A 26,859-nucleotide genomic window follows, 5' to 3' on the forward strand; every position below is an offset into this window, starting at 1 on the left:
AAGACAGAATCCATCCTTCTGCTGCATACAAGAAACACATCTTAGCTCCAAAGATAGACATTACCTCAGGGTAAAGGGTTGGGAAAAGATTTTCCAATCAAATGGAAATAAGAAGCAAGCAGGCATAGCTATCCTAATATCTAACAAGTTAAGACTTCAAACCAAAATTAGTCAAAAGAGATGAAGACGGTCATTTCATATTCATCTCAGGAGAAATCCATCAACACAAAGTCTCAATTCTGAACATCTATGCCCCTAATACAAAGTCACCCACATTCGTAAAAGAAACACTACTAAAACTCAAAGCTCATATAAAACCTCACACACTTATAGTGGGAGACTTCAATACACCACTCTCAACACTAGACAGGACCACAAATCAGAAACTCAACAAAGAAACAAAAGAATTAACAGAAGTTATGTCTCAACTGGGGTTACCAGACATCTATAGAACATTCCATCCAAAGACAAAAGAATATACCTTCTTCTCTGCTCCACATGGAACCTTCTCTAAAATCAACCACATACTAGGAGACATAACAAACCTCAACAGTTACAAGAGAATAGGAATAGTCTCCTGTATCTTATCGGACCACCATGCTTTAAAATTGGAATTCAACAACAACACAAATAGCAGGAAACCTGCAAACTCATGGAAACTTAACAATGTGCAATCGCACCACTCCTGGGTCAAAGAAGAAATAAAGAAAGAAATTAAAGACTTTCTAATATTCAACGAGAATGAGGATACAACATACCCTAACTTATGGGACACCTTGAAAGCAGTGCTACGAGGGAAGTTCATTGCACTAAGTGCCCATATGAGAAAACAGAGGATAGTCACATAAAAGAATTAACAGCCCAACTGAAAACCTTAGAACAGAGAGAAGCAAATTCACCCCGCAGGAGTAGACGCCAGGAAATAATCAACTTGAGGGCTGAAATCAACAAAATAGAAACCAGGAAAACAATACAAAAAATCAATGCAACAAAGAGTTGGTTTTTTGAGAAAATCAACAAGATAGACAAACCTTTATCCAAATTAACGAAAAAGCAGAGACAGAACATGCAAATTAACAAAATCAGAAACGAAATGGGGAACATAGCAACAGACACAGAGAAAATCCAGACAATTTTCAGGTCATACTTCGAAAATCTGTCTTCCACAAAAATTGAAAATTCAAAGGAAATGGACAAGTTTCTGGATAACTATCACTTACCAAAATTAAATCAAGAACAGACAAACAACTTAAATAGACCTATAACCCACAATGAAATAGAAGCAGTCATCAAAAAGCCTTCCAACGAAAAAAAGTCCAGGGCCAGATGGATTCAGTGCAGAATTCTACCAGACATTCAAGGAAGAACTAATACCACTACTCCTCAAACTGTTCCACAAGATAGAAACAGAAGGTTCATTGCCAAACTCTTTTTATGAGGCCACAATAACTTTGGTACCCAAACCTCACAACTAAGAAAGGAAACTACAGACCAATATCCCTGATGAACATTTATGCAAAAATACTCAATAAAATACTGGCAAACCGAATTCAAGAATACATCAGAGAAATCATCCACCATGATCAAGTAGGCTTCATCCCTGGATTGCAGGGATGGTTTAACATAGGAAAATCTATCAACGTGATCCACCATATAAACAAACTGAAAAAGAAAAACCATATGATTATCTCCCTAGATGCGGAAAAAGCCTTCGACAAAATTTAACACCCTTTCATGATAAAGGTATTAGAGAGGTCAGGGATAACAGGAACATACCTAAACATAATAAGAGCAATATGCAGCAAACCAACTGCCAACATCAAACTGAATGGAGAGAAACTTAATCCAATTCCTCTAAAATCAGGAACAAGACAAGGCTGTCCTCTCTCTCCATATCTCTTCAATATCGTACTAGAAGTTCTAGCTAATGCTATAAGACAACAAAAGGAGATCAAGGGCATCCAAATTGGAAAGAAAGAAGTCAAACTGTCTCTATTTGCAGATGATATGATAGTTTACATAAGCGACCCAATAAACTCTACCAGGGAACTCCTACAGCTGATAAACACCTTCAGCAAACGAGCAGGATACAAGATAAACTCAAAAAAATCAGTAGCCCTATTTTTTTCAGACGACAAAGAGGCAGAGAAAGAAATCAGAGAAACATCACCCTTTACAATAGCCACAAACAACATAAAGTATCTTGGTGTAACGCTTACCAAACAAGTAAAAGACCTATATAATACGAACTTTGTGACTCTAAAGAAAGAAATTAAAGAAGATACCAGAAAATGGAAAGATCTCCCATGCTATTGGTTAGGTAGGATAAACATAGTAAAAATGGCAATCTTACCAAAAGCAATCTACAGATTCAATGCAATCCCCATTAAAATCCCACCACAGTTCTTCACCGACCTTGAAAGGATAATAATCAACTTTATATGGAAAAACAAAAGACCCAGAATAGCCAAAAAAAAACCCTATACAATAAAAGAAATTCAGGAGGCATCACAATTACTGACTTTAAGCTCTACTACAGAGCTATAGTTTGAAAACAGCCTGGTATTGGCATAAAAATAGACAGGTAGACCAATGGAATCGAATTGAAAGTCCTGATATTAATCCACACACATATGAACACCTGATTTTCGACAAAACAGCTAAAATTATACAATGGGGCAAAGACAGCATCTTCAACAAATGGTGCTGGCACAATTGGATGAGGATGCAATTGGATGAGGGTGTGTAGAAGACTGCAGATAGGCCCATGTCTGTCGCCATGCACAAAACTCAAGTCCAAATGGATCAAAGACCTCAACATCAATCCAGCCACATTGATCCTCTTAGAAGAGAAAGTAGGAGGTACCCTTGAACAAATTGGTATAGGAGACTGCTTCCTGAACATAACTCCAGGGGCACAGACATTGAATGCAACAATTAATAAATGGGAGCTCTTCAAACTTAGAAGCTTCTGTAACGCAAAGAACACAGTGGACAAGACCAAACGGCAGCCCACAGACTGGGAAAAGATTTTCACCAATCCTATATCCGACAAAGGGCTGATCTCCAAAATATACAAAGAACTCAAGAAACTAGTCAACAAAACACCAAATAACCCTATTTAAAAATGGGGTACAGAACTGAAGAAAGAATTCTCAATAGAGGAAATCAAAAAGGCTGAAAGACACTTAACAAAGTGCTCCACATCCTTAGCTATCAGGGAAATGCAAATCAAAACAACTTTGAGATACCATCTTACTCCTGCCAGAATGGCTAAAATTAGAAACACCAATGATGACTCATGCTGGAGAGGATGTGGAGAAAGTGGAACACTCCTCCACTTCTGGTGGGAGTGCAAACTCATACAGCCATTTTGGAGATCAGTATGGCGGTTCCTCAGGAAAATGGTAATTAATTTACCACAGGACCCGGAAATCCCCCCTTAGGCATATACCCAAATGATCCACATCCATGCAACAAAGACATCTGTTCAACTATGTTCATAGCAGCACTATTTGTAATAGCAAGAACCTGGAAGCAACCTAGATGTCCCTCAATTGAAGAATGGTTAATGAAGATGTGGCACATCTACACAATGGAATACTACTCTGCAGGAAAAAAATAATGGTATCTTGAAATTCGCAGGCAAGTGGATGGCACTTGAAGAAACCATCCTAAATGAAGTAACCCAGTCACAAAAAGAGGAACACAGTATGTACTCACTCATATATGGACTTTAGACCTAGAGCAAAGGATCACCAGCCTATAATTCACACCACCAGAGGAACTAGGATACAAGGTGTATTCTAAGAGATTCATATAAAGTCCCTCACAGAACTGGTAAGGGACAAGTCCCCAAGTGCTCAGGGGAAGTAGGGGGGCAGCAGATGGAAAGAGAAGTAGGAGAAAACGAGGTGGAGGAAAGGAAAACACGTGCGACCAGGAAGATTGAGCCTCGTTAGGAATAGAAGACAGGAAAGAGAGAGAGAGACAGAGAGAGAACATAAAAGAGGGAGCCAATAATGGTTTGAAGATAAAATTGAACACAAAGAAAGGTCTAGAGAACTACACGACTGCTCCCAACTAACAATTTGAGCTTCCGTGGAAAGGCTACCATAAATGCCCTTCCCAGAGAGTGAGATCAACAACTAACTTATCCATGGAGCCTTCAACTAATGCCTGTTGGAAACAGGAGCAAACACCCATACATAAACACTGAGTCGAAGTAGAACTCAGATGCAGATGGAGAAGACAATACCAGGCAGCAAAACACATAGTGACAGCTTACCTGAACAAGGAGGAGCTAACGGGCCCTCAGACTGATAGCTGGGAAGCCAGCATGGGACTGACTCAGGCCCCCCTGAATATAGGTCTCAGCCAGAAGGACTGAGCAGTCTAAGGGACCTCAGACAGTGGAGCCAGGATGTATCCCTGGAGCACAAAAGAACTTTGCGAACACATCCCCCATGGAGGAATAACTGCCTTAATCTAGAGACAGGAGAGAAGTCCTAGTCCCTACTTCATATGACCTGTCAGACCTACATGACCCCAACTGGATATCATTCCCCTACATATGGAATTGGGGAGGGGAGATGGGAGGGGAGGGTGGTTAGAGTGCATGTGAGAGGGCAGAGAGGGTAAAAGAGAGGGAAGGAGGGAGGGAGGGATTGGGGGAGGGAGGGGGGTAGAGGGAACTGGGATCGACATGTAAAATAATAAATTAAATTAAAAAAAATGCTTTGACTCCAAAATTTAAGTTAAAGGACAAGTTACTGAGGAAAAGGATTTGTATTTTTGTTTCCACAGAAAATGAAAAGATGTGGATTCCTTCTAGACTAATGTTGTTTGATCAAGCCAGACCGCCTGAAACAGAGTACCAGGTGATCCTACATTCAAAACAGCTGGACAAAGCAGCCTTACAGATTACAGCCAGGATTTCTGAATCTTCTTCGAATCCCCCATGACAGCGCCCCTTACTAGCAGGAAGTAGTTTGGAAAGAACGACGCCCAAATTCCCAAATGTTGTATATAAATGTTTGTTGTCATTTCAATCGACTTGGTTATATAAAATATATAAAAAAGAAAAAAAAAAAAGAAACATTGAACCAGTGCTACTCAACGAACTAGCACTGTGCTTTAGGAGAGCCCAGGAGTTTTCACACTGGTGCTTTCTGGAACCCCCAGGTACGCTATAAGAAGTCCAGCTGTCCTACTTGAGTGAGAAACACCTGCTGTCCTGTGGAGAGAACAGTCCATATGCCCAGCCTTCCAACCATTTCCCACAAAGTACAAATATAAGTCAAGCCACCTTGAACAGCCAAATCTCAATCACAAATCAATGCAACCCCATGAAGATGCCAAGCACAAGCGGCGGTTGACCCTTCCAGCTAAACCCACATAGCTCAAGAGTTTTGAGAAAACCAATCTTTCTATTGTTGCATGAAGAGAAACCCAATGAGAGGTTTATAAACATTTGGCCCCATAGAAACTGCAATACAATTGAGGACAGAAGAGACTGTGTGAAGGAACCAAACTGTACAGAAATACATGAAAGAATTCAAGCTTGCTGTGTAGTTCTACCTCAGAATCCATCCAACACACACACACACAGAGAGAGAGAGAGAGAGAGAGAGAGACGCACACACACACACACACAATCATCCAGATTTTCTTTCACACAATCCCAGGCAGGACTATTCATTTTTAGCCATCACAGATTAAACCATATTCAATGACAGCAAAGGGCATTGAGGAAGCAGGCAACTGGCTCTAATTTTCACAGGGTCTCATTTGAATTCAATGAGCTGTCAAGTAACATTCTGACCAATAAGAATCTTCTTTGAGCTAATTGAATCATTGGAAACAGCTGATTCCCAATTCCTTATGTTGTGAGGTATCCATCAGAGAAGGCAACTCTGGCGTGGATCTAAACCAATAGAAAGTCTTTAGTAGCCAACCAGTAACTGCACTGAGTATTTCAGATCCCACTCCAGCCCTGAGTTTCTCAGGATGAGCTTTTAAGCACAGAAAAACATGTCCTTGATTAACACTTCAGTTAGCAAGAGCAGTTAGCCAGAAGTGGAACGACAGAAGCTAAAGAGCAAGGTTAGGACATTAGAGACTTTCCCAGAACTGTAAACATTGATGGATTAGGTCTTTGTCCTTGTTTTGGCAAGTGTTTCTTCTGTCTGTGTGCTAGGTTTGAAGGCCTGATTGATACTTCCATCATGGCTGCCAGTTATGCAAAGGTCTAGGGACCAGTTACACTTAGAGTCTTTGAGACGTAGTCTGGTATCTACTGCCATTGGTCCTCTTTCCCCGATCACTCAGGCCGGTTCTCCCAGTGTGGCCCTGCTTGCTGGCAGTGCTACTTCTTCCCTCTGTCACAACATCAAGGCAGGAACAGCACCAAGGCACATATATTATTATAGGATCTTCTTGACCTAGGAAGGGGAGATGTCATGGAAAATCTATGTCAAGTTTCCACTTTCCCTTTCTGTAGGCATTCTGATTTGCTATCACCCAATGCACAGGCTTGTTTGGGATGCTGTATCATATTGCTGCTGGCCCTTCCAAGCCAAAGAGGGCCTTACAAGCCTCCTTTTTCCATCCCAAGGCTGGTAGAGGTGCGGGATTGGGAGGAGAATCTATGGTTTAAGTTCTTTAGTATAAAAAAATTTCCACCAACATTTGCTGAGAACCATGGGTCAAGCTCAAGATTAAATGCCAGAGGGTTAATAAACAGCATAGTTCCTATCCTCCCAGAGATTACAATGTAGTAAATAAGTCCAAAGATGTGTCCCAGGTACAATAATAAATGGACAGAGACAGCAAAAACAGGGTGCCAAGAAAGGAGTAGGCATTTGAATTCCTCTGAGAAAACCTCATCCAAGCATGTTTAGCACTGAGAAATGAGCACTACTGGAAACTGATATTCTAGACAATAAATCAGGAGTTACACAGTTGAGGCCATGCTAAATGGCCAGGGCAATTTTAGGAACTCAAGATTTTCATCATGGTTGCAGCAGAGTGGGATAGAAGGACCATAAGAAAATGTCTTTCAGAAGCAGGATGCTTTTTAAAGGTTTCTTCATGTCAGGGTATTTCAGGATTTGTTTGTATTAATAATAAATAATGCCAAGGGCTTTAGGGTGGGCCTCTGTTCCTATGTTAAGGGCTTCATCTGGGTTTTGAAAATACTAGGAAACCATTTCAATATGGGGAGGAAGTCTTGCATGGTCAGGACTGCCGGTGAAGGAATAGTCCAGGAGGCTTGCAGTTCCCATACTTCAGCCCTGCCACAACTGAGGAACATCTCAGAGAATACCACCAGCTGCTCACTCACTTTGCAGTTAAGGAGAACTAATGACTTCTGATTCATTCATCTATTGCATCTGCACAAAATGAGAAGTCAGGTGAGGTGTGCAGTGGGCTTGAAGGAAGAAGGGATGCCTGAGCTTTAAGACTAAATAAAGTGACCACAAAGTCAGCTCACACAAGTATGAGGCAAACTTATTAGCAGCATGTATCTGTTCCAATGACATGTGTGATAGGGATTGTTTACTTGTCTACAGCCACAGACATCTTTGTGTCCCCAGTGAAACCACAATTTCAGAACACTACAAATGAGCTTGGAGTTATGAATAGCCAGTCACTCTAGATGTCGTATGTCTTTTGGGAGAGCCACTTTATCAGAGAATTGGGAAGAGGAGTCAGCAATGAACTGATCACTAAAGAAGACATCAAGCAGAATCAAAATTACATTCAAACTACAGATTGTTTATAAGACAAGCTGACAGTTGAGAGGGGAGAGACAATATTTGCTTAATTGTGAAAAAGGTGGGGAAATTAATAGATTTGGGCTTTTATACTTTTGGAAATTTAGTTACTTAATTTGATGTGTATGGGTGTTTGCCTGCATTTATATCTGTGTACCATGTGTGTATATTGCACTATGAGGCCAGAAGAGGGTATTGTAATCTCTGGAACAAAAGTTACAGATGGCTATGAGCTGCCATGCTATGAAAGTGCTGATAATAGATTGTGGGTCCTCTGCAAGAGCAGCCAATGCTCTTAACCACTGAGTCATCTCTCTGGAGAAAAGTTTATTTTTGTGTTTTAAAGATAAATTGTGCTGCTAAGTTATCAAGATGCATCTTCATTTTGATTATTTGCTGTATCATGCATAAACATGTAATAGTTATCCAGGAAGAATAACTCTTATTTCATCTACCATCCTTTTCTTATTATTAGATCAGATGCAACAGTCTAATTTTTCCCATGCATATGCTATTAAAAAAACAACAACAACAAAAAAACACCTCCAAGATATTGCTCCACCTACCAGCAACAATATGCAAAGAAGCCATGATGTTTGGAGATGCTCTTGTTAATGACATCTGTAGAATGTGGTCCACCCTATATGTTGGAACTCCTCCTTCAAGGTGAAAGCAAGTCAATTTTGCACCACTGTGGACACAGAACTTGCTAATTACCAAAGTATGCCTTTTAATAAAGAAATGGCACAGGTTCTGAACTGTGCGGTGTTTAAAGCATTGCTGAATACATAATATGCATTATCAAGAGACACAAGTTTCCCAAATTAAGAGAAACCACTCCTGGTGTTATCCAAACTGGTGACTGTCAGTCAACATGTCTGTAAGATGGAAGGAAGAGTAATAGGACCTCTTTTCCCTATTTTTGAACCCTTAAGTGGCATCAACACTGGCCTGGATGTGGCCAGAGTGCCCAGCCCTGCTGCACAGAGGTTCCTGGATGGCTTTCTTCTTGATCTTCACTCTGGTGGAAATTTTTCTGGCACACTGGCAGAAGCTCAGCCCCACATATATGCACAACACCTGGCACTTACGGGTTGAAAGGCAGAAAGCCAGAGGCTAATCCCCAGCAAGTCAGGCTGGCAGCAAATATCAGAATGTGAGCAAGAGGATAATGACTAGGACAAATAGCATGTACATGGTTGCCCTTCACAGGCCATGAGATTCAGCGTATCTGCCACACTAGCAGGTGAACATGGGGACAGAAAAGAGGCAGTCTCAATCTGTTTTCAATTGTCGCCAGGAGAACCCTGTGTCCCCACTACACGAATTCTGGGTCCAATTAGTTCTAAACCACTAACCCAAAGAACACGCAGTTAATTCCAAAACATTGGATAATTGCCTTTCCAGCTGAAGCCTTAATGAATTGGCTGCCTCTTCCATCTTAGTGGGGAAAGCTCTATCTGGAAGACGGTTCTCCAAACAGTAATAAAGAAGACTACTATCTCCGACAACCCATGGCTGTCTCTAGTGCCTCTAACCAGAAAATCTAATCTGACTTTTCTTCAGAAAATTCCTCACAGCCACAGGTGGCAGAATCAAGGTTTCCAAAATCCTTTCATCTCTAAGAGCCTTTCTCTTATTGTCACTTGTGTAACCTGACACTAGAGCTGATCTGTGGAGATGCAAACCTCCCTGAGAAGACCAAAGTAGTTCTAGGCCCTAGGATCAAGATCTCTCAAGAGGACAAAGTGCAGGATGGACAGCTTAATCCTGAGGCTCACAGAACAAGCTGAGATTGAACCTCAGCTCTTTTAGTGGGAGCTGTGTGAACTTCAGTAAGTCAGCATTGCCAAGGTCTCTTGCTCACTTGCAAAATGAGGAAATAGTACTGTCAAGATTAAATGTCTGCTGTTGCTATATTTTGTATCTAAAAACTCATTGAATCATATTTTAGCAGTGGAGATTAGGAGATGACTCAGTGGGTATGAGTTCAAATCTCCAGCACCCATATTAAAAATAAATAATTGCTGAGTGGGCAATAGCCATCTAAATTAGAGCAAACAACTGCCCAGGCCAGCAGGAAAACCTTCTCCCTTAAAAAATACCCTCTACATAGTAAAACATATTGCTACTACATAATATTTTAGCTATCATCCACAGCTGAGAAACAGACATACCACTTTCAAAAGTTGGCCAACCATTGAGAGGAAGCCCAAGAACTTTAATCAACATTTTGTGACAGCCAAGAAAAAGAGTCCTAACAACCCTGGGCTAGATCCAGCCTTGTGATGAATTGTTGATGGCAAATTCAAATTCACCCAGTGGGGTGCTCTCTGATGTTCAGAAGCAGGCTTTAAACAGGCTTCAGAGAACTTGATGAGCACTCTGTGATCTCGGACCTTACGATTATCTAAGCTTTCTAAAATCAGGAAATTTATTTTATTTGGAAACAATGCAGACAAATGTATTCACTCTTCAATTTTCAATGCCTCATAGAATGTGTTACACATTTTTGGTACAAGCCAAAAGAAGGCACAAAGCTGAAACCAGCAAGCTTCTCAAGTATAAAATAGTAAAATGAACATCAGCATTCCAATGAAGTACAGAGCAAAGCTGCAGTGACTAAAGGGATCTAGGGCAAAACCCAAAACCAGGTCCTTTCATTCCCCAGCTGGCCCTGGTACAACCCTTTGGTAGGGATTTCCTGTTGGATTTGCTGTGAGCATTTTAGTCATCCCAGAATATCTGTGTATGAATAATCATACCTTGACTAATGCTCAAGCAACTAAACTCTAGTGCTAGAGGCTGTTCAGTGAAATTCTAAGGTACAAGGACTTTGCTTAAGATTCAGCACTGAATTGGCTGTACTGGGGAAGACAATCTTAGGCAGTTAAGAGCATAAAGGTCTCAATTTTCATTCTGACTGAAGGATTAAAGTCTATGTGACCAAAAAATAAAAAAAAAATTAAAAAAATAAAAACTTTGACAAACCACTTAACTTTCTGTATGTCTATAAAATGAGTGCTCTGTAATGCCTGGTATCTAGGAATATTGTGAAAATGAAATGAAATATTTTAGATTTTAAAAAAGCCTTAGCATGAATTATAACATGGCTAGGAGAAATGGTCTGCTGTAATGGGTGTCATAGAAACAAAATTTTTCTCCTGAAACAGGGAGTCCCATCATTCAGAGCTTTCTTTGCTCAAATCCCAAACCTGGAAATATCATCATCTCCCCACGCACAGTTAGTTTTTTCTGGCAACACATGGCACTCTAGGCTTACCTAATCTTTCTTATTCTTATTTTAAGGGCATTAAGTTCAATGAGCTTCATGAAATGCAAGTGAGAACATACAGATTGATAGTGTGTCATATTTGTCACCCAGGGGAAATTGCTTGCTCTAACGAATTGTTTAAAAAGAAATCTGAAGAATAGAAACCGGAGGTGTAGCTCAGTGCTAGAGTGCTTGCTTCCAATATAAGAGGTCCTGAGTTTATTTCAAAACAAGCCAAGAGCAAAGCCACGGAGAGTGGAGCATCTCTGAGAGGCAGGGGGAACATCTGTTCAGATCCACACCAAAAGCCCTTTCTGTGCGGTGCAACAGCTTGTTCAGCAGGGATGCTGGAGGGACCTTTTCTACAGACCCCAGACCAGGTGGGGAGTCATCCGTTTTCATTGTGAGAATAATGACCCTGTGAAAGTGGCACAATAGTTGAGGCTCCCATTCATTAAAGTAAGTGAAAAATAAGGGACTCTTACGGTTGTGCTCAAACTCTGAACCCCCAAAATCACCGACCTGATCCACGATGCAAAAGCAAAGAGTCATTAATTTTACGAGTTAACTAGGGTTCTGCCATCCATCCCTCAGGTGAAGCAGGACCTGGAGCAGCAGTGGGTCAGGGAATGTACTGGGGTAGAACAAGGGGAGTGTCTGGAGGTTCACAAGTTACATAGCAACAGTCTCAGGATTGGTGCACCGGTGGGCTTGGGCAACCTGTCCTGAGTTGATTGGTCAGCTACAGCTGCAGAAAGGTTGCTGTGCCTATGGTATCTTGCTTCCTAGTGACTAGGGCAAGGGGGTGGGGTAGGGCCGAGTAGTTTTCAGCACATGTTGCTGAGTCAGAGGTCTATGTCTTGCTGGGTCTTTTCTGTGTCCTGTCATGACTACTAAAGCAGGGGGCTGGGTAAGGGCCTAGGCCCTCCATTACAGGTAGCACCAAATTGTTTGCTGAGCCAAAGTGAGCACAGGCCCTCACCAGCGCTCTCTGTGCAAGACCACAATGAGAAGTATCAGTACACCAACAAAGTCAAGTATTTGGTGAAGTGATCTCAGTGGTGAAGGAATAAAATGCAGTTTATCTGGGGGGAACAATTGAGATTCTTAACAAAAGATGCTGCTTACCTCATCTTTCGGTCTGTTTCCCCAAAGCAGAAATGCCAAGCCCGAGGGATGTTATGCTCACCGGAAGTTTGAGGCCTGGGTCTTTCCTGGACATATACCTGCATCCCGTTTACAACACAGTATCTCTGTCTTAGCAAAGATTAATCCAGGGAAACTCATCTTCCCCTTATTTTCTTAAGCAAACAGATCGTTGGTGTGCTTTGGCATTTTGGGAAAATAACCCTCATTATTTTCTCTGTTGTTATCCACAAGCTTTGGCATCTTCTTGTCAGACGCATTATCTGTGTAATTCATCAAAGCATCAGTGGCGACCTCAAATCCACAAACACATCTCGCTGGGGAAGTATCCTCACCGCCTTTATTCCTTTGTATCCCTTCGAGTTAACTTCTGGCTGACAGACCGCACTAGGGTTTATCTTTTTTCTTTCTTTTCTGGAATCATTAATCTTCGCTGAAAAGCTGTTTAAATGCCTTCCAACAGCTTCAGGGCCAGACCCTCCTGCTGGCACCTGTAACTCTCATAAATATTATTGGAATTGTGCGTGTACATCAGGGAGGGATTATTTTTTTAACCCCAGAGCACTTGAAAGGAACCCCAGCAGTCTCTTCTGAACTCAGGAGAGAATGCATGCAGAAAATTAGTTAGAAATTGAAAGGGCAAACAGGTGTGCCATGTGGTTTCTGTTTCTTAGGAGCAATAAAAACAACAAATTATGTGTTATTGTAACTATTAGTATTTTTATCTCCTCTAATAAATAAAATGCTTCTTACAAGCACCACCTCTGTATTATCCATAAAATACTGGACAATAAGCTATCAGAGGCTATCAATTGAATAAACAAGCAGAAAAATGGCCAAACAGATAAGAGAGTCTTCAAGAAATGTGTGCACAAGCGCGCGGGCACACACACACACACACACAATAACTTTTAATATACCTACATTAATGCTGTGTTTGTGCATGCATGTGTGTGTGTGTGTGTGTGTGTGTGTGTGTACATGCACTCACACGTGCCCTGGTGTGTGTTAGAAGAGATAAGGTTCTGAAGCTAGTGTTGTAGGAATTGTGCTTACCACATTCAATATTCTGTGAAAATCGTCTTCCAGCAGGGAGAGCATCCACGAGTCTTTTGCTGAACTACTCCTGTCTACTCCCAGAAAGGTGATGGAGTGGAGCTTCCCTGTGTTGCTCATGGGCTTGCATCCTGATAAGCAGCTCAGAGCACCTCTTATACACTGAAGCAAATCCTACCTTCTTCCTCAGAGGGAAGGCAAATCAGAAGGAGACAGGGTAGGAGAAATGAAGAAAGGGGAGAAAAATATATTTGGAAAAAATAATATCCAAGAGTTTTTCTAAAATTAATGACAGCCATGAAACAGAATATCCCAGCAGCTCGGGGAATAGCAAGCATGATAAATTAAATCAAGAACTAGAAATACTATGTCTAAGCTCCTAAGAAGAAACACAATCACAAATTCCTGAAGCACAGCCAGGTATGAGGAAGAAAAATAAAAATTACCAAAGATTTATCAGGAATGTGGAAGGCAGAAAACAACACCAGTTTCTACATCTAGCAAGAACATCTTTTAAAAATGAAAAGTGTAGACTTTTCAGGAAATTCATATAAAAACTGAGGCAGTTTAATATGGGGGTGGGCTTGCCATGCTGTCTATGAGGAAGGCAGAGATGAGGGGTCCCCAGAGCAAGCAGGCTAGCATGACAAGACAAATTATTGAGCTCCAGATTTGACTGAGAGACCCCACCTTAGTGAATAAGGTAGGAGAGTGATTGACAATGATTCTCAGGCATTGATCTTTGGCCTTCACATGTGTGTGTACATACATGCAGAAACATATAAACACATGTGCAACACACAGACAGACGCAAAATAGAGAGGGGAAAAAACCTGAGTAAATCCACTGTCAGCTTTACATAGTATGTAAGAAAATGTAAAGCTCTTGAAGCAGAAATAGTATATCAAAGTGGACAGTGGATCTGTATCGATGCAGGAAACACAGGAACTGGGGAGATAGACGGTTCAGCAGTGAACGGTGCCTATTGCTCTTGTAGAGAATCCAAGTTCAGTGCTAGCATCTGTTCCGGCAGTTCACAGCCTCCTGTTACTCCATTTCCAGATGATCCAATGCCCTCTCTGGCCTCTGCAGGTACCCACCCTCACGTGTAATAGAAATAGACACATAGACCTAATTAAAGAATATACGTGTGTGTGTGTGTGTGTGTGTACATATGAAATCAACAGATGAATATAAAATTTATCTTTTCCTGCTTTTCATTGCTTCAAAACAAAAATAATTAAAGAATGTGAAAACATAAGATGTGTGATGATCACACACACAAAGGGTGGGAGGAGAAATTGAGACTACACCATTGAAGATTTCCATTCTCTCATTCTTTCTTTCTCAATTCTGCTCCTGTCCATGCCATTCGAGGGGCTTTTACACATTAGAACTCCATTCTGCTCTCTAGCTTCAGTCTTGCTTTCATGATGTAAGTGCATGTGAATAGAGTTTTATTCTTTCAAATACCTCAGTCTCTACCTTCTGCCACAAAGCTGGCCCACACTGCATGTGCTGAAGCCACCTCTCCCTCTGTTCTGCTCACTAACTTATCTGATTTTTTTTTTTTAAATTATGTTTGCTACTCAAATTTCAATGCCGTTCTTCCATCATGCATGTCAAAAGGTAGATGTTCTCCAGCTGGTCCAGCCCTAGACCCTGGAGATGCTGGTGATTGGCGGGTGCCACTACTGTTACATCTTTCTTCCAAATGCCTTTGCAATCTTCTTAATAATCACTAAGCAAAGTTCTGTGCCAGAAGCACAAAATGAAGATGAGAGGATTCCAATGATAACTCTGTGCTAAGTCAGGCTGCAATAGACTCCAACAATAACTGAAGAAAAGAACAAAGAATCTGAAGAAAAAAAAACTAAAAGCCAATTAACAAAATGGTAGTGGTAACCCATTCCTTGGAAACAACTACTTTGAATGTCAGTACACTGAGTTATCTAGTTTAAAAACATGTAGAGTGAATGAGTAGAATAAACAGAAAACAAAGACCCAACTATGTGCTGTCTACAAAAGACCATCTCTCTTCTAAGAACATGTATACAGAAAAATGAGCATAGAAAAAGATAGTATATACAAAGGAAGGCAAACTTTAGTGCAATAACTAAAAGAGACTCTACCACTACATAATAATAAAGGAGTCAGCAGTAACATGATATGCAAGTGAAAATACATATCCATTTAACATGGAAAACCTAAATGTATAAAAAAAAGTATTAAGTTCTCTGAGTGAGATACGAGATTTTAATACAATACTGGGAGATTTCAGTACCCCACTTTCAACTACTGGCTGAGTCATGTCAGCAGCAGGCACCCTTGAAGGTAGAGTCTCCACCTAGACAGAGAGTGGGCCTACTTACCCAGTTGCAATAAAAGTAGTAAGTTTGTCTCCCATAATGATTGTGAGTACAGCACCCTCTCCTATGGGTAGAGCATCTATCTAGGCCTTTTTATGTCACCCTGAAGGATTTGGAGGGCATGGGAGAATGAAATCAGCAGGAGTGCTCACACTGCTCACTATTCCACCTCTGTTCCTGGTCTAGGAGTTTTGTGCCCTCTGCCAGCATCCAGAAAACAGAAAGAAGTGTGATGTCTCTATTTAACCTGCAAGTACAGTAAAATCAGAGCCTTCACAGTCTGTGACAGACTTGATCCCTCATTTCCTCTGAAAGAACAAAGCCTGCCCTGTCTTTTTCACAGAATCATTCGTCACTGAATAAGCTAGTATTCCTGCAGACTCATTATCAATTTGTCAATAAAATGGGTCAGGAGTTTAGCAGTGGCTGTGGAGTGTAAGAAGAACTTTGTCACAGCAATGAAATCTACCAAATATTATACATTATTGTTAATTACAAGTTAGTGAAAGTTTAAATTTCTTAGGCCTTATCTTACAAGTAGTCTATATGGTTCAGGCATGAAGAAATACTAGACACAGAGAATAATGGCATGTGAGTGACATGCATGTAAATAAGCCTTCTGGTAACTCCTAAAATGAAACAAAGACAAAAGTCTCCCGTCAGCTCCTTCTGGCTGACAGTCAGTCCACCATCCTTTTCTTTATTACCTGCTAGAATTACATAGTTAATTTCCAGTTTCTTAAAGGAGCGTTAGATGGTGGTGATTCAACTGTTTTCCCAAAAGCACTTCATCTTGTTCCTCTGGACTGAGGGCTATGAGGATTGACATAGAAAGCCAGATTTATTCTGCTCCTCCTACCTAACATACATCAAGGCCAAAGAAAAACATCTGCTCTGAGACCTCCTGCCAACTGCAATGAACCAATGAAAATTCCCACCTATGAGTGATGTGAATGCTAGCTTACAGTCTGAATCTGTCAAGTGCTTACTGGTTACACAATGGCCCAAATGCTGAAACCATCAAATGTCCAGATGGACCTGCTCAGATTCAGAGAGCTGAGGGTCATTCAAATATGCTATCAATACTACTCTTGACATTTGCCAAACCTGGCACACAGTAAGTGAAAAGCCATTAAACTAGCTTTAATACTTCATAAACCTCTACTTCTAGGGCAATCAGTTTTTGCCAACAAAAACCAAAATCATCAGAAATCATGTGAGCATAACAAATGTTTATTAATCACAAATGGGCCCATGTGGAGATCCTAACTCATCTCTCTGCAAATGTCTGGTGGTAAGAGTGAGAGACCAAAAGGAAGTAAGTAATTTGCATGAGTCAATTTGCAAATGAGCTTTTTGGGTTTTGACTGATGGGAGGAGTAATTTTTTTGAGGCATCTAAAAACCACCTGAGAAATCAATGGGAGAAGACAGTACCTGCCCTGCCCTTGGCCACTGCACTTAGGAGCACAAACACAAACTGCATGGGAGCTCTGGGAAATTCCACAGCAAAAAGGGTTTAGCTTTTGATCCTGGTGACAGAAGGAAACCCAGACACATACAGTCTCCTAGTAATCAGAAGCTGTAGTCAACAACTTAACTGTTGTTGGGCTAACATGTCAACCATGTGCTAAGTACAAGTTGGTCTTTTTGCTTTTGTTCAGTAAGCCTAGACAATAGACATCAGTGTGTTGAGCAGTGGCCAGAGCTCTAAGCCTTGCTAAACAAGCACTAGAATCGCTTCTCCACATCTGGAAGAGATGCTCTGCAATCTGCAGCATATCATAATTAAAGCCAACCACGAAACAGATTAGAAAAATGTCATAAGATGCATGTTACATTTTAACTTGTAAGAAGAATGGTAAAAGAAAGTGGAGGGTGAGAGAAAATAGTAAAGAAATTAAATTCTAAATGTCTATTTTTAGTGAGGCTTCATGGGGATTTATTTGTTCTGCTTAACTTTAATTTTTTAAATACTAATTGCATGGTTTTCTCTTTATATACGCAGTCTCTTCATAACTATTTATGTCACTTCTAGTATGAATCACTGTTCCTCAGAGGGCAGTCTTGTCTTTGAATGGGACATTGACCTGGGGCCCTCTCTTGCCCAGGAATCTCTTATCATAGTTAAACAAGTCAGAAGGGAGAAAGGCAAGGCTTCCTTTGGCTTCTTGGCCCTCAAAGGCTCAGGATATTTTGCTGTAGCCCATAGAACCATTAACCATTAGTTTAACCACTAATGGTAACACAAGAACCAAGAACTCCAGGGGCTTATTCTGCAGCTCTATAAGATGTAAATTTGGAATTACAAATCAAAACACTCTGAATATAAAATTCAAAGAGGAGGTAGACAACAGGTTGTTAGTAAACACATTTTGTTTGCCACTGAAACTTGTATCCAATGCTTGTATGTTGCACTTACATCTCTTGATAAAACCTGTAATATGGATGCATTAGTAAGTAATCATAAGTATATAGTCATGGGTGTACGGTTCTCATTGCATATTGTTATTTGCATCACAGGTATATTACTTATGACTGTCCCCCAAACTGTGTTGTAAACCTCCATTCCCAGACCACATCAATCCAGATAATCAGTGAAGTCTTGTCATGAACACTCAAGTTCAGCATCCACTGGTTGGATCCCTTGTTGGCCAGTGCCATTCACACTTTGTTATGTCAGGAGTTTGTACAATGGTTGTCTCCCCTATAATCCTGAACAGTGTTCCTCTGTCATCCCTACCTCACCACCAACTTCTCTATTCAGCTGCCTCAAGAAGTGTGATGCTTGCAGCCTAAATGTCTTTGCATCGCAATTGAGGAATTTACCAGCATTCTCCATCCTGTCTCTACCAGTATATATTGTATACTGCATGGCTCATTTTAATAGCACCAACAATAAACTTTCTAAAAATGACTGTCTTTCTATATACTATGATATATATATATATACATAAATGTTTAAATATGACTGACATGCTGTGATGTATATATAATATATATGCATGTACATATATACATATATATATGTATGTATATATGTCCTACCAGCCTCCCATATTTTAGTTCTCTAATCCCTTGACTAGTAGGACTTGGTTGAAAGTGTAGCCATGAAGTCAAAGGACCTGAGTTCATATCTAGGCCCTGACATTTTTCAAGTGAGTGATATTGGGCAATAATGTCTCTAAACAGTGAATGTCCTACATACATAACAGGGTAATTAGTTTAGCTCATCTCTGTTCCATTGTCAACTCCCTTCAGTCACTGTAGAAGCCTTTATTTATTTATTTATTTATGTCTATAAGTGTTCCATCTGCATGTTCACCTTTATGCCAGAAGAGGGCATTAGATCCCATTATAGATGGTTGGGAGCCAAAAACCCCCTTCCCAACCCCCATCCACTCCTTTATTTGGATATATATCACAGATGGAAGTCTTTTTCATTAGACTTCTTTTTGCTTATGATTTTCAATTTCACATCTTTGAAGTAAAGCATCTACTAAAAGACTGTATCTAAATATAAAAATAACCCTTAAAACAAGAATGAGGGCTAGAGAGATGGTTTGGGGGACAAAGTACTCACCATCAAGGGAGAGTATTGGAGGTGAGGGTGAGATACTCCCCCAGAACCCAAGAAAACTGTGTAGGTACTGAAGCTGCCTTTAAGACCCCCACTCAAGAGGCAAAGACAAGGATCCCCAGAACCAGCTACCTAGCTAAACAAGAATGGATCTGGTTCTTATTGCCATTGCCTGACAAGTCAAGAAAGTGTTGTACTACTTATGGCACTCTTGGAAATCAAAATACAAATATCAAAGTACAGTGTCTATTGGATCTATATCACTTTCCTACCATGGTACAGCTGAAAAATCCTTTGGCTGAACCATCCTAAATCATGGACCATTTATATCCATGGGCAAGGAGATTGTGAGGAGATGCTGAGCAAGGCCAGTCTCATGAAAATACATCAGAAACAATGAGATAATCGCTATATTCACATTAGAATGGTTGACATTTATAATGCTCACAATTATAAGCATTAGTGAGGATTAGACTTTACTCATGCAGCATGGGAACTGAAAAAAATCCTTTCTTTGAAGTTTTATCAACAGTTTAACTGACTATAATCTATTCAGGAAGCAAACTGACAGAATTTTTAAGATAACTTTTAAAATATTTTTTGAGATTAAGATTATTTTTAAAATGTACATTCTAAGAAAAATATCAGATTAACATAAAACTTCTTTCCCAACTGAGATGTCAAAAAAAAAAAAAAACCCAGTAAGACAAGGAGGACACTGAGTGCCACATGCCCTGCTATCTCACATGGCCTGTGGAGACAGGAGCAGCAGACAGTAGGCAGAGTGGAATGCTGGACTAGCCCTGGGGGACCTAATGCTTTACATTTTCCTGGTTAATTCTCTAGGATGATGTCATGACCATTGTCCTCTACATACACTTCTCCACTGCACTTTCCAGAATGGAAACCCAAACACCCCGTGCAGCAGTAACTCCCTGGCTCGGCTTTGCTGTGTTATTTTATATTGCCATGTGTATTGTTTATCACAGAAGTTTTGAATCCTTGTCCTGTTTACATCTTGAAAACTGCCCAACAATTCTCTTATTAATTTAAAAAACACTGCTTTAAGAAACTGCTTTCTCCTCACAGCAGCTAAGTACTCTTGCTGCTGTAGCTATTATTGGTCCTTTGGTGGACTACCTGCAGATACCCATCACTGGCTTCATTGTTGAATCTGTCTTGGCATTCTCCCTAAATCCAATGATGTAACAGATGTGGGCTCTGGTATAGTAAATTATCCTGAGGCAAGCCTGTATCTCAGCTAGCATCTTTAAAATTGTAGTCTCAGTCTAACATGATAGGCAGGGGTGAGGGAGGAGAGACAATGAACAAAAACAGCCAGAAGTATTTTCTTGATGTGAAGTTGTACAACTCCACCCAAGAGCTACTAATAACAGTTCTCCATGGCCTGGTCAGGGCTATGTCAAGTTCTGCATGACCAATAGTAGCTTCAATTATAAGCTCTTATTTCTAGAATCCATTGGATTGCAAGTGCAACCATAGGTTTGTCTTCCATCGTGGCACAGGGTCAGAGGATGCCAAATGGTCTGAGATGATAAAATTATGATTTTTTGTTTGTTTTGAAATGGCATTTTTGCATTATTTTGGAATTTATTCTTCCCTGTTTGTACACTCATCTTTCATAAAGCAGATCAGGTTCCTAATAGCTTGTGGCCTCGACCAATTTCCTTTCCTGGGCATTTAGAACAACCTTCTTTTCTATCATGGTACTACAGCAGTATTGCCATGCCTTCACAAGCTTCCTCTGTGGGGTGCTGTGCTCAGCTCAGTGAAATGTGCAGATTTCTGTCCCCTTATCGCCTGCCTCTTTGCCTCAAGATAAAAAGGAAAATTGAAGGAATGGAGTTTAGATCTTGAAAAAAAAAAAAAAAACTTTTAATAGAAGGACCAAAATTGTCTCTGGGTAACACTGAAAAGAGGAATCCTGTTTCTGGTCACTCTGCTGCTGGCTCTTTCTAGACTATGGTTGAAGAAAAGAACACTCGTAATCAACCTTGAGGAGTAACGTGACCTCCAGAGAGAGGTTTCTGAGAGAAACTGCCAGAGATGGCAAAGGACAGTCAAGCTGCCAGAACTCAGGTAAATATCACTGGTCACTGGGACCATCATGCTGTGGCTTGTACAACAAACTCTCCCATAACCTAAAGGGGACAACAAACTTTGAGGTGTAATGCCAAAACTACATTTCTTACCCCTATGCCATGGCCTTAAATTCTTTCTGTGTGGGAGAATGTTTACAGAAGGGTAACAGCATGAAGGAGCCTGTGTGACCTCACACATCACCAAGAAGCATATTTAAGTGGATAACTGTAGTTGTGGCTTGGGGGTATGTCTTACCTTCGATGGGCATCAGAGATGAACACAAATACTCATGGAAATGTAGATCCAGGTGAAGGGCAGGTGGCAGTGACTCTCTGGGATAAGCCTGAAGCCACTTCTTCCAAGCCCCCTAGATCCTGACAGCCTGTTCCAGGTCATTGTGAACAAATGTCACTGGCCCCCTGGTTGCTTTGTTTGTGACACAGCTGTTTCTTCAAAGGTAGTTATAGCCACAGTTTATAATCTGATGGTGTTAGAATCTGAATTGTCTGTGGGCTTGTGGAAGACAAGTTACCTAAGCTATGAGGAAGGCTCTAACACGAACCACGTTCTAGTGGCTTCAGGACTGTACTGTCAACTGCCCTCACTGGGGTGTTACATCAAACACTGATTGGCCTTCCCATCTGGACCTTTTTGTAAGCTAGGTTCTGTGATGCCTGTTGACTAGTTAAACCCATACAGGCTGTTGACTGGTGAGTCTTTCCCAACATTCTTATGGCCCAGTTTGTCACAGCCCCCATGTCTAGCATTATCAGAGCTGCTGTCATAGCTGTCTTCAAATATGTCACCCTCAGAATAGGAAGCTATTTGAGATTAAAATTCATGTCAGTGTCTGGGACCACATTACACATCCTTGCTCTCTAAAGAAATGATTATTGTGTTACTGAAGACTGACAAGAGTATTTTTAAAGTTTGGGAGCCGTGGGAAGGAACTGTTACTTATGCTATAATTACTTTTGTGCTAAATATGACTTTCTCAAAATGAGCTATGCAAAACAGCCAAATTTCCGCAGGTTCCTTCTGAGGTCTCCTTTCCTCATGGGCTGAAAATTGCTATACATATTCCTGTACTTTTGTGTCAGACTTCAGTTGTCTCTTAAAGTTGCCCCTGAAGATAATGTGTGGCCTGTGTTTAAACAGCCATGCAGAACCATTTGACACAGTACAATCTGCTCTGTTGGTTTCAGTGGTTCTGTCCTAACATGGCCAGGGGTTTAACAACACAATGTAATGAATGCTTCCCCTGTAGCCTTTTACAGCCATTGGCTTTCTGCCCTCCTGACAGTTGTTGCAGATTCTACTGACATAAGTAAAACTCCTTAGAGAGAGGAAGTTCTTTGACTACCGTGCAAATGTGAGCTAGTAGTAACTTCTTTTAGAGCACCTTATTGGCTATTAATGTCAAGAGGTAGGAAGAGCTGGGTGGTGATAGTTCACAGTTTCAGTCTCAACACTCGGGAAGCAAGCAGATCTCTGTGAGTTCAAGGCCAGCCTGGTCTACAGAGTGAGTTCCAAGACAGCGAATGCTGTTACTCAGAGAAACCCTGTCTCAGAAAAGAAAAAGAAAAAAAAAAAGCAGAAGCAGTAGGAATAAAAAGCCTTTTAGCCATTTTGGTCATGTATGGGCAATGTAGAATGAACAATGGAAAGGAATATGAACTTATGGTAAGCTGCATGGGAGAGTCCTCCTGTTCATCTGCCCATCTCCTCACTGAACTAAGAACCCTACAGTTTCTAGAGGAAAAAAAGCAACAAAGCAACATCCACAGAATTTTTAAGAAAAGAACTTTGTGACCCCAAATTACAATTCATATGAAAGAAAAATAAAACTTAAAAAGAAATTATGGTAAATTACTGAACGGAGGGGGGTAGGAGGGAAAAGAAGAAGAAGGAAAGGATGAATAAGAAAGGTATGAAAACAACATGTTAAAAATAATCCTTGAATGACCCCAGCCAAGACTCCTAGCAATAGTAGAGAGGGTGCCTGAACTGGCCTTCCCCTGTAATCAGATTGGTAAATACCCCAATTATCATCATAAAGCACTTATCCAGTAATTGATGAAAGCAGAGACAGAGATCCACAGTCAAGCACCAGGCCCATCTCCTGGAGTCTAGTCAAAGAGAGGGAGGAAGGGGTATATGAGCAAGGGGGAGTCAAGACCATAACAGGGGGAATCTACAGAGACAGCTGAAGCAAGCTCGTGGGAACTTATGAACTCTAGACTGACAGTTGTGGAGCCTGCATGGGACTTAACTGCATTTGGGTGAGAGTTGTATAGCTTGGTCTGTATGAGGGGCCCCTGGCAGTGGGACCAGGACCTATCCTGGGCACATGAGCTGGCTTTTTGGAGCCCATTGCCCATAGTGGGATGACATGCTCAATCTTGATACAGAGGGGCTTGGTCCTGCCTCAACTGAATGTGTCAGTCTTTGTTGACTCCCATTAGAGGCCTTACCCCTTTAGGAGAGTAGATGGGGGATGTGTTAGGAGGAAGTCAGGAGGGGATAGAAGGAGAGGTGGGAGGAATTGTGGTTGGTATATAAAATGAATTTAAAATTTTAAAAATAATAATTGAAAGACAATATAAAATATTAAGTAATGTGAATCTGGATGTTTTAATATCCTAATGTGGGCCTAATGAGTGAGAATGGGGGGAGTGTGCATTGGGCTTCTCAGGTTTATTATCTGCCATTATTAAATTTTCAAAAAGTGGGGACTTTCACGCAACTAAATATGAACATAGCCACTCAAATACGTACTTCTGGCTAAACAAAGTACAGTCAATTTATGTTCAAATCACATTGAACAGACTTGGTTTTCATGCCCACCTACCTAGATCTAACATTTACTTTTTAAAAAATCACAAGTTCTTCAGGGTTAGGAGAGAGTCCAAGCTTCCTGAAGACCAAGATCTGGCCACAACACTATGGCTTTCTTTGCGAGAAAGATGGGCTGGAAAGACTAGCTACTGAGAAACCAGTGTGTAGATAACACTAACGTCCTCTCCTTCAGCAACACCCGTGCCAGCACACCAGCTGTGGTTAGTGTTCATGACCATAGCCAAAATTGAGCATCACAGGAAACCACAGAACATTTCAGCAAGAAGTGACAAGAAATGATTAGTTATATAATTTGGACTGGGTGACTTGGGGAAGATTAAAGGAAGCACGGCTTGCCATTATTTAGAGGTTATCTGGGATCAGGAGCAGTTCTAGCCTGGGTCCTGGGTATCTGAATAAATCTTGTCTATAAGTCAAGAAAAGTGATCAGGCCAAATCTATGATACCATTAAATTAGCTTTTTCTTTTTTTTTTTTTTTTTTTTTTTTTTTTTTTTTTTTTTTTTTTTTTCTTTTCTTTTTCTTTTTTCTCTGCTCTTGGACTACATTTGGCAGTTGTCTTATTTCTTTTTATTTTCTCTTCACCACTATTCAGGATCCCACAAAGCCAGTGTTTTATAAATTCTCCAGGTCCAGCATAAGAACACGATGGACTAACCACAATACAGAGGACAGTTCCCTCATGTCAAGAGCTATGTTTCCTTTTCATTGGTTACATTCAGATAATGGACTCAGTGCTACTATATGCCCTTAGTGTTGATGATGCTTCATGGGCACAATACAAGGGGTGAATTTAACAAGAGCTCAGTAACAATGATGTTTTAAAAAAGATATGCTTCTATCTGAAATAGTGGAACAGTTAACTCCCTTTATGCAAGAAATGATGATCCTTCTCTCCCTCTCTTCTTCCCCTGAAGACCCTCTAGGGCATGGCTGTTTGCACTAAATACATAGAGCTGTATTTATTACTTGGTCTTTTCTAATACAATCATTGATTTTATAGCAGTAGGTTTATTCAGAAAAAAAATGAAAAGAAAAGAAGAAAAAGAGGCTTCCTCAAATGAGCATTTCTAAGCCAAGTTTCTTGCCAGGGGGAATTTGTTCCTTTCAGCTATAATTCTCTACCAATGAGGTTCTATCAGGGGACGCCTGAGAAACAGCATGTGTGGGCTAGATCAGTGGGGCCTTACTTCAAGATCCAGCCCAGGGCCAGTGTGGCAGGGCAGGAAGAACAGCAGCAGCCTCAGATTTTAAAAAGGTTGTGCCTGGACTGGATCCTGTTGCTCACTGTGATGGTGGCTCTTGACCGCCAACTTGACCAGAGTGAAAGATGATTAGAGAAGTGGTGAAACACACTCCTGCATGAGTGACAATGACAGTTCCAGAGATAGTTAAGTCATAGCAGTTCTGACTTAATGAATAATTAAATTAACCCCTCAATATACTCCTAATATGATGGGAAGTTGTGAAAGGTCAGAGGTGAGGCTTAACTTGGACACTGAAAATATGTTCTGGGAGATCATATCTTATCCTGTATCTCCTGTTTTCTCTTGTTCTGGACTGTCATAATGTGACTTTTATTCTCCACCACACTCTTCCACCATGATGAACTATATTCTCTGAACACATAAACTGAAATATATCTTCCTCCTTTACACTCTCTGACAGCTATGAGATCTCAGCTACCCAAAAGTAGCTACAACACCCATGGGCTTGGGATCTACTTGTGGCCCTCTGGTAGACCCCCTAGTCACAGACATCCTTCCTACCTCTTCCACCTCACCTGCCCGGAAGATCCAGACTCTCTGACATGACTTCTGCTTTGGTTTCCCTATCTTACAGTTCCATTCCCCCTTTGAACTGAATCCTCTTTCCTTTCCCTTCCCCTGACTGGACTCTTTGCTTACTGTCTTTATTCTTTCTGCTGTGGAGTCTATGTATTTATCCTGAGTTGATCTAGAGGTTCCCAGTATGCTTCAGAATATTCTGTACTAATTAGGAAACACAAAATATCATATCCACAGCTTCCACACTTCAAACTAAAAACCAATGTGCTGACATAATCATGTTGCTAGTAAGGGACAATAAAAAGTCTATGAAATTAAAGGAAAGCAAATTGCTATAGTGGCACATCTGAGCTTGGTTTCTGTTCAATGTTGGTTCTATAGAAGTCCCTCAGTGTAGAGGGAGCACATGCAAGTGAAATCAACTGCATGCCTAGAAAATAGCCACATCAATACTGTGATTAATCAATTTTCATAATTGTCCAATTTAAAATGTCAGCATATTTGTTAAAGTCCAGAAAATGTGGACTCATCTACCATGGAGACCCCCATCCCAGCTGAATGTTAAATCACCTTTTCCCTTCCCTACTCTTCTCTTCCCTTCCCATCCTTCCCTCCCCTCTTCTGGAATTGTTTTTGAGCGTTAGCATTTGCCCTTCAACAGTGATGAACGTAGTGTTGTGCTACTTCTGGACTGCACCATTACTCATGTCCCCATCCTCTGTCCAGGCCTCTAATTGCAGAGTACTGGAAGTAGAAGCACAAACTGTAACACAGAGGAGACTTTCATCTTCCTGATTATGCCTGACAAAAAGCAAACTTCTCTGTTAGTCTAAGGTACTTCGCACCAGAAGGACATCCATTCCCACTCCCAGTGCACCTAGCAGGTCCCAGACAGTGTGGCACAGAAAT

This window comes from Phodopus roborovskii, unplaced genomic scaffold (assembly GCF_943737965.1).
Source record: "Phodopus roborovskii unplaced genomic scaffold, PHOROB, whole genome shotgun sequence".
In the NCBI taxonomy this organism is placed as follows: Eukaryota; Metazoa; Chordata; class Mammalia; order Rodentia; family Cricetidae; genus Phodopus; species Phodopus roborovskii.